Source organism: Macrobrachium rosenbergii, chromosome 3, assembly GCF_040412425.1.
Source record: "Macrobrachium rosenbergii isolate ZJJX-2024 chromosome 3, ASM4041242v1, whole genome shotgun sequence".
NCBI lineage: Eukaryota > Metazoa > Arthropoda > Malacostraca > Decapoda > Palaemonidae > Macrobrachium > Macrobrachium rosenbergii.
The window spans coordinates 84,790,160-84,803,511 of NC_089743.1; the positions used below are offsets into that span (position 1 = coordinate 84,790,160).

Genomic DNA, 13,352 nt, shown 5'->3' on the forward strand with positions numbered 1-13,352 from the left:
CTGAAAGTTATAATCGCATCTTGACAAACGTGCCGCGGATAAGAGATTACAGGGGAAATTGAATCTGTAACACGTTAATATCTATAAAACGCATTATCTTGAGCAAACTCCAAATATAATTGGGAAATGCGACAGAGAACGTACAGCAGGCTTTTGTTTCAGGGTTAGAGAGATGAATAATTTCCGTGAGGTTCGTCATTCCAAGAATTGGCCGTGGCATGCCATCAAAACACCTTTCACGTTTATTCACGCATTGTCGGGGTACGAAATGTACCTTAAAAACGTATGAATAAACACAGCAGTGCTTGGTATCTCTCTCTCTCTCTCTCTCTCTCTCTCTCTCTCTCTCTCTCTCTCTCTCTAAATGGAACTGTCTGTAAGGAAATTTTAACCAGCCATTATACTTACCTTTAAGTCACTCATTTTGGAACACTTGTTAGCCGAGCCTCTGTAGATTTTATTCTTTTTTTTATCACGACGAATTTCTTTTCCAGATATCTTATTCTGAAAATATAGATGTTTTTGCATATATATTTATTGCTTCAATCGGAAAATCACTCCACGTTTCATTTCTGTTTTTCCTCCTCTCAAAATTTTCTCTCGAGGCCCTTAATTGAGAGAGAAATGTATTCTAGTACATGTTTAAACATCGTCTATTGACCATTTCTACAACATGTTTTTAGGAGAGACAAACTCATTTGGGTTTTGTCCTAAATGTCGATATCTAAGAGAAAATGTCTTAATAGAGGAAATACAGTGTCTGAGGTCCCGTCTGAAGATGAACCACTATAGTCGAGAGAAAAGATTTCGAAGACAAAGTTACTCCCACGAAAATTGGCAAACGGGGACTGATGACAAATCATGTCCAAAGCACTGAATATGACAGACAGGTTGTCTGTCCAAAGCACCGAATATGACAGACAGGTACAGAACCCAATTTTCTCCGAGGAATGCTAACTAGTTATTAAGTAGGCATGTTGAAAATGTACAAAAAATTAATAAGCATTAGTTATCGTACTGTGCTTTTCATTGTACAGTCTTTCAGTTTGAAATCTTTACATTTTAGTGTAGAGCACTTAATTAGCAAATTTGACGTGATTCCCAAAAACGATTTGATAAAGACGTCAAAACATCCGGAATGACGAAGGTTATTGGGAAGCACAAAGAGACACAAACGCATTGTAATATCGAAGTTCTCCAACGCCCCCCCTCCCCCCCAAACTCCTCTTCCACTGTAGGGACACATTACCCCGAGTATTTGGTACGTAGGATTTTGTACATAATTATGAATTTATAAGAAAGCGTATAAGCGTGATATTTTACAATAATGTTCTACATAGACAATCTAAGATACCCAAGGTAACAAGTCACATTCGTTTTCAGCTAAGTGGCATATACACGTGCAATATTCCTGCTGAGTCTCTGGAAGAACGTATTTTGTGTTAACTGACGAAACCTGCAAAAACGGACGGAGTGAAAATTGATGAAACGTTCTGCTTGGTGTTCCTTCGGCCCACAGCTGCACCCAGTTTCTGGCATTGCACTTTTATAGCCATTACCTTTTCCTTCCATCTTGCTTTCCAGTCACTCCAATTCTCGTTTTCATTGTCTTAAGCACTGAATCTCTGTAAGTGGCCCAGTGCTTGGAAGTAAAGACTAATTTTCATAAATCAAGCTTTACATACAGCAGAACTTATAGGAGGTGAAAGCTAAGGATTAGCTTATGCGTGTTTATTATTGAGATTTTAGTTTTTAAGTTTCAAATAGCGACTCTCTGTGTGTGTGCTTGTACTCATGTGTGTGTGGACTGCGATTTTGCGCAAGTTTAATTTCCTCTGAACGTGCTTATTCGCTAGGTAGCCCTAAGGGTTATGTAGAATTATTTCACGAGCACGAATAGGGAGTTGATTCATTTATACTATATGTGCCTTATTTACAGATCGAAATAGCCAATAGATTTCCGTTTTATTTTGCTTGATTTTGTACACATTATTTTTCTGAAGTTCCACCCCCAACCCGAAAGTTCCTCCGCCTTTATCACTAAATATTTCATATCATCCCTTGTTTAGTGATTTGCTTGTAACTACTGTAATCATAGTAAAGTTGCGAATCTGCCAAATCTATGAAATATTTAGGTATAATATTGAATTTTTACAAACCATCAGTCAGCGTAAAGGATTTTAAGCTTGATGAATCTGTAGTTGATAACTTAAGAGTAACAGCCGAGAGAATGAATAATGGATCTCAAGAGTAACATAGAGGTTAATGAATGATAGATCTCGCTCTTTGTTCTGCTAGAGAATCCGTGCTGTCATGCTCTGAACAGGACCAGTCACTGGATTAAAACTACAGCTCTGCCTCAGCTGTTCATGCATTATTATTATTATTATTATTATTATTATTATTATTATTATTATTATTATTATTAATTCGGAACATGACTCCTGTTCATATGGAACAAGGCCACAGCGACCACTGACTTAAAATTGAAAGAAGCAACAGACGGCATTAGGAAATACAGAATTTAGAAGAAATCAGTTATTAGAAAAGTAAAAAATGAATTATCAAATTAATAAATATAGATAGATATGTAATTAAAATATTAAAATACAAGGATATTTATTTTAGGATAGTAATACGCTGTTAATTTCAACATACTTTTATTACATTTGCGTGTCATGCACAAACTAAACCAAATTGAATGCAGTTCCAGAATCGGCGAATGATAACTCACACAGTTACGGAAAAGTAAGGATGGGTTCCCTGAAAGTTCGTAACTGGGGTCAGATCTCTAACCAACCATATAAGACAATGTCCAACACTCAGGTGATGAGCTGTGTTGAACACGATAAAACGGGAAGTTTGAATACGACGAAGTATTCACAGCGGAAGTATTTTTTCCGTGCTCATGACATTGGCCATGTATGATGTAAATGGAAGCATCCGGGGCCTTGGCCAATTGCATCCTTCTCTTGCCTCCCTCTCTATTCAAGGTGCCAGTTCTTACGATTTGATCACGCCTGGGTATATTTATTAGTAACCGTTTGAATATTTTCATCTTTCCATTCTCACAGCTTCCAGACTGGAAGATTCTTCCGTTCAGTATGTCCGTACTCTTCATGAACAATTCAGCCACTTGTTGGTGATTAACATATTTCATTTTCGTAAAGACTTAGAAGAGGTCAGCACGCACTCAGCTTTCCCAAGACAAAACAAAAAAACCTTAGTTTCCAGTAATAGTAGGGTAGCAACTGCTCATGCTTTAAGAATAATGACCAAAAGCGCATAATGTAGATGGCGCTGCTTAGCTTTCAGGGGCACCAAAAGAAAGGAAGTCAAATGGATGGCTTCGTCATTCTTGTATCCTTGTTGCCTCAGGTCCGTTAGGTAAATGTCGGTGTACCTCCTTGTAACTTGCAACTTCCACTGAGAAAACTGTTGTAACATTTTGACCTAAGAAGATGGTGTATTTTGTTTTTAAATATGTTTGGCCGTTTCGTGTCGCTGGTTGGTTTTCGTAAGTAGGTGAATTTCATTTGCGTTTTTCTGTTTATTAATCACACTGGTTTTGAGAATTTATGTTTCAGCTGTCATCTTAAGTTAGCCTACGGGGCTTATTCAAATATACAGGCTTTAGAAGTTAACTTTGTGGAAGCCTATTAGTGATTTTCCGAAAACTTAATTGCTGGGTATCTTGTGTGTGTGGTTTAAGATATTTCGATGTAAATGAGGCCATTCATTCCATTTGCTTTGGACCCCGACCAACCATCGCCGTCTGAAACCGTAGGCCTGTTCTTACTGCGTGAATGTCGGGTGTAGGTTAGGTGAAAAATCCCTCCTGCAAACTTCTTGTGAGCAGGGCAGTGTTTCATTTTGTTAATGGGGAAAAAAAGTTCTATTTTACGATTTTTAGTTTTAGGGTTAAAACCAAGTAATTGTTTAAAATGTAACTTTTATGTTATTTATTATTGCAATTTTGTTTAGGTCATTATACCCGTAGTCGAGTGTTAATGTTAAAAGGTATACATCGTGGAAGCCTGTTCTGGAAACCATATCGTGGGGTTAGGTCCTGGTAAGCGAACTGACAGCATAATACAGTAAAGGTTTCCTAGTACGTATCGGGCTGCAAAATTTTAGGTGTTAACGAATAATTCTTCTCAATTCCTTTCTTAAATCATGCTGTCCAGCCACCCCAACACTCCCTTGTTTTAAACGTTTATTGGCTGGAAGTACCGTATTGTTTGAATTTATGGCCAGTTTTTCAGTAAGCAGATCACTAATGAATCCTGGCCTGAAAACGGAATAAGCGAAAGTTTGATGGGGAGGTAAGTGTATTTTCATTTGAATGCAACGTCCTCCATTTCCCAGAAATGCGTTAATTTGAAAAATGCAAAACGTTTAGGTTAACTTGTTCTCGCTTGCTCCGTCTTCACATACAGTATACATACTTAAATTGCTTACGGAATATTGTATGCATCTCGGTTTGAGATTCTGTACAGATTTGAATGCCTCGTTTTAGCGTTTGCTTGTAATTGTTTTTAACTACTTATTAAATTCTTAATTCGGCTTTCTTGAGTTGACAATGAGTGCATGTTATGCTCAGCTTTACAAGAATTTAAAGTCATATTTTGTCATTCGGTTGTAACTAAACTGATTGATCTTTGAAGACTATTATAGCTTTGAATTTAACGCATAGGTCAAACGCACATTCATGCAATTTGCCCCCACCTCCATAGCTAATACCAAAAATTGTTAAAAACAGGTAGTTATGTTTATTTTTAGGGTGTTTACTGGTTACAATTTTTTGTTAAAAATGGAGCGGAATGCTGGCTTAGATACCCTGCGTTAGGCAATTCAAGTCGCGTAAAAGGTCAATGACAGCTTAGTTACAGCCGGCCGACAAAATATTACTTTAAATTCTTGTAAAGCAAGTAAAATAACATAGAAAACGTCAATTGCCATAGTTAGCTCGGACATTTTAGAATTACCGACTTTCTTTGTACAATGAGTGCAATATGCTAATTTGTCAGCATTCGTTATGTTCCGCTGAGACTTAATTCGCTTTCTTTGTACAATGAGTGCAATATGCTAATTTGTCAGCATTCGTTATGTTCCGCTGAGACTTAAATTCGCTTTCTTTGTACAATGAGTGCAATATGCTAATTTGTCAGCATTCGTTATGTCTTACTGAGAATTATTATAGCTTTGTTATATATATAAACGCACGTCATGTAATTTGTTGCAGGCTGTCCAAATACTGTTAAAAAACAATGTTTTATTGTTCAGCTTATGTTAAAAAAAGTAATTTATTCACAGGAAAAAGATGAAAACTAGATACTACTGTATAATGGTCTAGAAAAACTGGCCATCAGTTTGTCTAGATTTTGTACCGACTTGAAAGCCTCATTTTTGTTCGATTTTACACGTTTTTAACTTATATTTTAATTCACGGTTCTCGTATTGACTGTTACTCATTATAGACTTTTTTAAAAAAAACTACCAGGGGTGTAAATTAATGTTCAAGTGCTACGGCCTCTGTAGCTCGCTGTTCTGCAGAAGCCATAGTGCAGATATCTAGATCAACGGCGCCCTTCGGGCTTTCTCACTCATCCCTCCTTCCTCTCAGTATTTGCTTGTAATATTGCGCGAGTGCTTGTAACATTGCGTGAGGATTGCCAGTAATGTAAATATAGTCATAACGGTCTCTCTCTCCTAGTTGTATTAATGAAATTTGAAACCTTGATACCGTGTTTGAACTGTTTACTTTAGGTTGTATATTGTAAAAAAAAAACTCGATTTTCAGTTTTTCTCCTTGTGAAAATTTTTAAGAATTATACTTGCAAGGGCGCCGAAGTTCAGCTTGCCCGGGCACCAGCAATGCCTTCGTTTTTGTTTTCGAAGACCAAAAGTTTTCACTGGATGGCATTGTAGTTAAACGTCCATATTCAACTGTGAATATTTTAATGGGCTAGTCTCATTAAAACTCGTTATTTCATTATTTTTATTAAACATGTCTTTAGGTTGGCTGACGAATCGATGAATATTCCAAAGGCTACTTAATATATGCTTAGAACCTTAGTTAATACTGTTTGTGTGGCTCATTACCTCAGAAAAGTAAAGTTCCCGTGTAGACCCTTTTTCGTATTTAGGGTCTGCCAAATTAAGAGTTTTTAAAACCTAGTAACCATCCGTCGGGTTCTTGCTTAGTGTTTGCGATAAAGTTTGCAAAATCTTTTCTATTTCCTGTGAGAAGGTTGAAAGAACCACAGAGGACCAGTTGACCTCAGGAGGAGTTTGAAGGGTATCGATACCTGAGAAACAAAGGGGGTGAACATGCACAAATTTGAGTAGAGCAAAAGGTTTTCTTTTTTACAGAACGTTCGTGGCATACTTAGGCATATCCTTCGTTTTAAGTTTTTCGTCCTTTAAGCCAGCATGTATTGTTGACGATTTGTTTGAACATTCTCAAAACTACGAAATCTCAAATGGTTTAATAAGCCGTATAAACATTTACGTGTTTTATCAGAAATCGAACGTTAACAAAACGAGACTAATTTGTGATCTGAGTCAGAGGTTTGTCATTTCCGGGAAACCCCAGTCTACGACGAATCCTCAAGTCAGTGCTACTTTGGCTACCTACGCGTTACGTGCTCCTAAGGAGCTTCTGTTATGTCTAGTACTAGCAGGACCCACTAAGTCTTATAGTGGGTCCCGAGCACTAGTACCTCGGAGCAGGTGGGCCATAGCAAGGTCTAGAGAATATCCTCTAGACCTTGGGCCATAGATAACAAACCAAAGTAGCACCCGCGAGTCATTCTGAATCCAATTAAGTGTATAAACTACCATAATTTCTGGTTTAGTGCAATGTTGATTTTGTCTTAGTGCGGCTTTTATTGACTTTTTAAAAGTGCTCGGCAATTTGTATGTCAATTTAATTCAAATAAGATTTGAACAAGGACATGAGTATTTAGGGAAATTGTACGCAAAAGTCTAAAACATATTTTGGTATTCAGATTTGCCATGAATAACCCCCTTTTTTTTACATAAACCTTATACAAAATAAATTGTCTTGTTCATTTCTGGATCTTGTTTTTTTTTAGCAATAAATTTAAGTTTTAAAACGTGCCCTTGTTTAAACTGTGGCCTCTGTCATTCTAATGTAATATTCTTCCAGTTACTTGCCGCCTCTGATAATTGATCCTCTTGAAAATTTCTGAGAAACCCTGCTTTAGCCCATATCGAACTAATAAATTTTCTCTCCTTACCATGAATTGCAACAATTACGGCTAAACTGGGTTCAGATCATTAAACACACCGAAATAAGTATATATATGTTTACTTAAATGATTCGCTAATTTTATGAAGTACAATTTTTCTGATAGTAATAAAACGGATGAATGGCATAGTTTCTAAAATTTTCCTTGGAAGCCGCAATCAGCCCTCATTTACTTTGTCCCATTTTCTTGCCATTTTATAGATCTCTTGAATTATATAAATTTCATACCCGGTTGTGAATAGGCGTCATTTGTTGATCATTAGGTTTGACTTGTTTTTTTAGTAACTATGTGAAAAGCTCGGCCGCCTTGTTTGTACTGATCAGTTTCAAATATCTTTGATGTATATTGTCAACATTAACCTTAATTGGCCCGTGCTTCTGTGTGCACTGATAAATCGCTACGAATATCAAAACATCAAATTCTAGCTTCAATAGGTAGTTAGTTGTTAAATTGTGATGAACCCAGTCCAGTGGCGAATTGTTCATGAATTTAATTGCCGCTGTCAGTGTCGAATTCAACGAACTAGATAAGCGACAGTAGTGAGTCACGATTTCTATAGCGGTATGCATACGTAACCTGAGTAATGTTGCGTTTATATTACGTAGAGAGCACAGTTAAAATGCTCATACGTTCTTATTAATGGGTTAGATTATTGTAATTCGATGGAGATGAGAGTTTGAAAAATAAACTCCAAGAATGTTTCAAGGCAAGTGGGAATAATTAAACTAGAAAGATTTGTAGTGACCGCTATGCCAGTGAAAACTGGACTAGTGGTATTTACGAAATAAACTAACTTGTTGAGGGGGCGGGGCTGCGGTTTGAGAGGTATTTGTTCGAAATGTTTTTAATCCATCCAGTTTTTCAATACCACATTGAGATTTTTTTAATAAGCTAACTCCACTAATTAAATCCCTTAGCCATTAGTAACTTGTAATGAGATTTAACTTTCAGGGTTCAAATGTATTTTATCAAAAGCCATTTTATCTACTTCCTTTTAGTGCTTAACCACTTACTTGTTTTTCCTTTTGCGTGGAGCATATTGGTTTTTTCCCTCCCTCATTAGCCTTACAAATGTTGCAATTTTTTCTTTATCTCGGTTTCCTCCTAAACTATAGCAATTGGCGTTTTCTTCAATAAATAAAGTACCATGCGTAGATAGGTGCCAAGTGATTATAGAAATGCTTTTATTTCTATTTGTGTATCGTTGTAAAAATTTTGATACCTATTTAACTGGTTGAAGGGTTTGTGGAAGATTTGAAGCATGAAGTATACTTTTTTCTTTTCCAGGTATGTATAATTGCCTGAGCACCGGACATCCGATGGCGAAACATGACAGCATTAGATATTTCAACCTGCGTTTGTCTGATGTTCGACGAAATAAAAAATCCAGGATCTTGGACAGTGCAGGATGAACTTGAAGCCAAACAGTTTGAGAAGCCTACATGAATTAGTTCTTGTGGTGAGTAAAAATGTTTCGCTTAGAAGCTAAACGCCAGTTATGCTGTAAATCAGAGAAAAGGTATTCGTATGAGAATGACGCTGCAAACTCATTGAGGAATTTAACCTACCTAGAACTTTTTCCTAGTTTAAGTGCATTGTTTTCATGAACTGAATGATTGATATAAGTGAAGCCATGTTATCATAGCAAGTAACATTGGACATTTTCAAGTTGAAGGCAGATGTAGCAAATGGGGCCTAGAGAGTAAGGTAACATTCACATTCATAGTAAGTCAACCCAGCTGTGCAACACGAATGAGAATCATTGTATATATAAAATATAACGGTGGTCAATTGTCGACTGCCATCAGAAAACTTTCTGCTTTCGTACCACTTTGTGGGGGCAACCTGCACAATTTATTCTAATGGCACTAGAAACTTGACCCACAGTCTAAATATTCATAGCATTCACTTGTAAAAATCGTTATTTGTAACTTGAGGCGAGTTCTCTTCATTCATGCTCTGTTTTGGCAGAAAGGAATTTTTGCAAGGTCTTTGACCCATTGACCTCTTGCAGTTATGCTCCGGTTAGTCTGGACGTTTGGGTGACTTAGGGTGAGCATTTTTAGCAGATATATTTTTATGGTGTCTTAATTCTGCCTACTTTAAATCCACTTCGTGACACATTGATAGATAAGGTATGGAATGTGGGTAGAATTTACTTTTGCTGGTACTAAATGCCAGCAGTGACACAGTACCATTGTTTAAGTGCCTTGTTGACATTTAGAAATTTATGTAAAAACAATTTCCCATTGAAATATTAAACATCCTCAGTTAAACTCACAGAATCCCATATATTAGGACATTGTAAGTCTTGTTCTAAAATGTTTTCTTTTTTTTCTCTTGCCAGGTCAACTATAAATTCCCATAAAACTGAAGCCTGGAGAAGAGGTACAGTGGAGCTGTCATGCAAGTGATGGATGGAAGAAGCTGTCAGATGAGAGTTACATGGCCGAAGTTCAGGGTTTGAAGGACATAAGCCTTCTATTTTTATTTAAGCCGCAAAATCCTTTGGCATAACTACATGATCTGAGGAGTGTAATGTCTTTTGAAGAGTAACGAGCATTATTGACTGGTTAATAATTGAGGCAGTGTAGAAGTGCTTGGCTCTAAAAGAGCTTCTTTAGTTGAATTAAGCCTTGCAGCCACTAAATTAAGTCTTAAATTTTCTGAGTAATTGTTATTCAGGTACCGAACAAGAATCTTTTACTAGAAAAAATGGAAGGTAATATTAAGATCAGAAAGTGGTTGTCATCAGAGGTTCTTCAATGAAAGGTTTGTTAGATATTTCCTGATGAATTTGAATTTGGGCTTAGCTATGACTCTATGACCGTAGGTCCTTGGGCTGTTTCCATCAAACATTTAATATATAACACACCAAACAGCTGCTTAAAGTTTTACTTTAAACGGTTAGGTGTTGTTCTTTTTTTGAGAATATTAATGGAAAACTGTACTCGGTAGATTCAGTTCTTTGGTTTTCTAAAACTAGTTATAAAAGTTTTTAAGTTAGACCGGTTTATTTGGCTTCAAGTTCAGTTGTCCATTTGACGTCAAATTTCAGTTGCTTATCTTATTCATGATAATGCTCCGACTGCAGAAAAGTTTTGGTTAAGCTGAAACTCGGTCAGATTTGAATTTTGTGGGTTTATGATTTTGAAGTTGGTTACTTTCGTGAGACATCAAGTTCGCTCTTCAGCGTCTGGACGGAAATTTCTAGATTTTTTTAAAATAATAATGGCAGGAAATGACACTAATAAAATTTTGTTCCTAGTATTTTCATTTCGTTGAGAAATTTTTATGAAGTATGTATCTGTATGGTGTATAGAAATTTGGCTCTCGTTTAAACAAGGAAGTTTGAACTGAAGTTGTTCAGATGTTTGCTGAATTACATGAAGTAGCTGGAAATGAATTAAGTTTAATCTTTGTGGTGTCTTTAGTTACCACTAGATGAAATGGTCAGTTTGAAATTTAAGAGTAGATTGTCTGTTCTAAATGGAGGCAATAAATTTCAGCGTTCTTATTTGAACACGGGTTAAAACAGCACTTGAGGTATACAGCTCCGTTGACATTTTAAATCCTTGTATCTTTTTGTGAACTTAAAACTTAATTTGATTAGAAGTAAATTTACGCAGTCAGTATGCCATAATTGGCTTTGGTCAGTTGTTTTCGACTAGGAAAGTTGTTGGGATTTAAAGTTTGCATTTTTGGGTTTACAAAATTGAAAACCAGGTCCTGGAACACAAGTAATTTAAAGTGAACCTACTGTATGTGTACTGGTGATCAGTTCAATCATAAGTTTTGTAGGAGGGTTTGATAGAAATATTAAGGTTATATTTTGTTTCATTATTGAAATAATCAAGGCGAAACATATCCTATTACTGTTATTAAAACATTATAATTACTGAATAATTACTAAAAGTAAGTTTGATTTCTACAACTTTTATAATTACTGTACTTGAAAGTTTGTGTTAGTTCCTATTTCTTCTGAATAACTCTTGATTTTATTCCAGGTTAACATTCTGCTGGAATGGAATTAGAATGGAATAATCATACAACTGCAAGTTTAATGTTAAGGCACACTGACTCCATTACCTGGGAAAATGATCGCTTCTCTCTGGCAAGAGGAATTTTCCATCTGACTTAAACAGCAGCACTCTCACTCAAGAATTTTGATTGTAGGGATGGTACTTAATTTTTAAAACAGCTTTAGGAATGTTTCATATTGAGGCTTTTTAAGTATCTGTGAATTTTTCAGTGCATGTAGGTAATGTTAAGTAATTTGTTTGATTTTTAAGAGTTTTTGATTTTTAATATTTTAAAAGCAACTAAGTATCAGTATCTTTTGATAAAATGAACTTCACATTTGAAGAGTTCATGATGTAAGATTTCATTGGTCTTATAATTCATAACTAGTTAAATTCATGAACAGTTCTAATGATTTAAATGAAGTCCATTCAATATATGGCTTTTTTTTTCTATTGTCAAACTCAAAAGCCTCATCATCAAATCTCACTCTCATCAGCACTTTGGCATTTATAAAATCTTGTTTTTACGGTAATGCTTATATCCAGACGCTGGTAATGACTGTTTTATTAGTAAAGAAAAAAATTATACCCTGTTATAGCCCTGTTATCTTGATTTTAAATTTTACCCTTAACTGGTGACAGCCACATCTTACTGGAGTTGTATTTTCAACTCCTGAATTGAAGCATTTATTTTCAAGTTCTTGAATGGTTTGAACACAGATTTTGTGATGTTGCTTTATTTCTGAAGAACAGTTAGGTTTCGGTTATGAATTTTGTAAAAAATGCCTTGGTGGTAATTAAAACATTTTCTTCAAGTGCAGTGATGTCTTGACTATTATATCATTGTTGACATTAACTAAGAATCCATTGCAATTCATATGTTTTAATGTTGGCTTGAAATTTCATTGCTGGAATTCTTGTTTTAATTTTATGCTTGTTCATGAAATTTACACTACCAGAGTAGGTCACAAATTAAATCTTGAAATGGTGTACGTTGCTAGTCAGTCGGCTTATTGGTCCATGGAAGTTTTGAGTTCACTCATGGTGCTTGTAGAACTATTCTTCCTGGTTTGTGGATGTTAATTTAAGTCTGGTATATTGGAATATTGTTTTTTGCTGGCCCCTAGTGAGAGATTTAGCTTGCTGTTTACTGTAATTGTGCTTTTTTCCATATAGGCCTTATTTTGGAGGATTAGCGTATAGTCAGCTTTTACTTTGAGTAGGTGCATTGGATTTGACAGAAAATTTCTAATTTCTTAGGCTTGTTTAAAGGTCAAGGTAATAGATAGGCCAATTTCTATTATAAAAAAATATAGATAACTCAGGTTGTGTTCAAGGATGGTTTCAACAAGTTTGATTCAATGTCTTTAATTATTAAACGACTTAACTTCTCAAGGAAACAAATATTGTCGTAAACAGCGTAAAAATTCTGGTCTATGGTGTCACTCGGGACACCAATATATATCTAGAATCTTTCAGTATCCTTTAATCAAAAGTGCCTCTTCCAGCGACTACAGGGTAATTTCGTTTTTGGTATAAATTTACATAAGTTGCCATGTAACATTAGTTCATCGATTTTCTAATAACTTAGTATTTTTCTGTTGGTTTCTAATGGAAAGGTTAACATGGGAGTGACTGTGGTAGTAAGAATGCCTTATAATTATTCGCCAGTTATCTGAGAGGCACTAACACAAGGTTAAATTTGGCTCTAAGAGTTATAGAGATACTGTAGAGTGACGGAGCTCTATGGCAAACAAATTTTTAACCTGTTACCCGAATATTCAAGAAGCTTTCGGCAGATCACTTTCTTCATTCTGGTTCGTGTTTCTTCAGAAACTGATCTTTGTGATTATAACTGGTTCCTTGTCTTTTCTACTTAAACTTATGTTATTGGAAGCTTTCGTGCATTTTTTTATATAGTTTTTAGACTTTGTCTTCAGGAACATCAGTAGCTCCTGGAAGCAAACAATTTAGCTTTTCATTTACTCTGATATCCGTCCATGTTTGATCAATGAAAATTTTCGGTTACTAGCATGGGTTTTAAAACTAACAG

General features: G+C 35.7%; 1 long non-coding RNA gene across 3 annotated transcripts; it reads left to right on the top strand.

Moving 5' to 3' along the window:
• Window positions 1–3,392: 3,392 nt before the first annotated feature.
• LOC136826607 (uncharacterized) lies at window positions 3,393–13,352 on the top strand. 3 transcript variants are annotated; one of them, XR_010849669.1, is made up of 4 exons: window positions 3,393–3,521; window positions 8,565–8,736; window positions 9,625–10,049; window positions 11,285–11,495. It is a non-coding gene; the product is annotated as an uncharacterized lncRNA (long non-coding RNA). The 3 variants fall into 3 exon arrangements; XR_010849667.1 differs by having other exon boundaries at window positions 9,625–13,352; XR_010849668.1 differs by having other exon boundaries at window positions 3,393–3,517; window positions 9,625–13,352.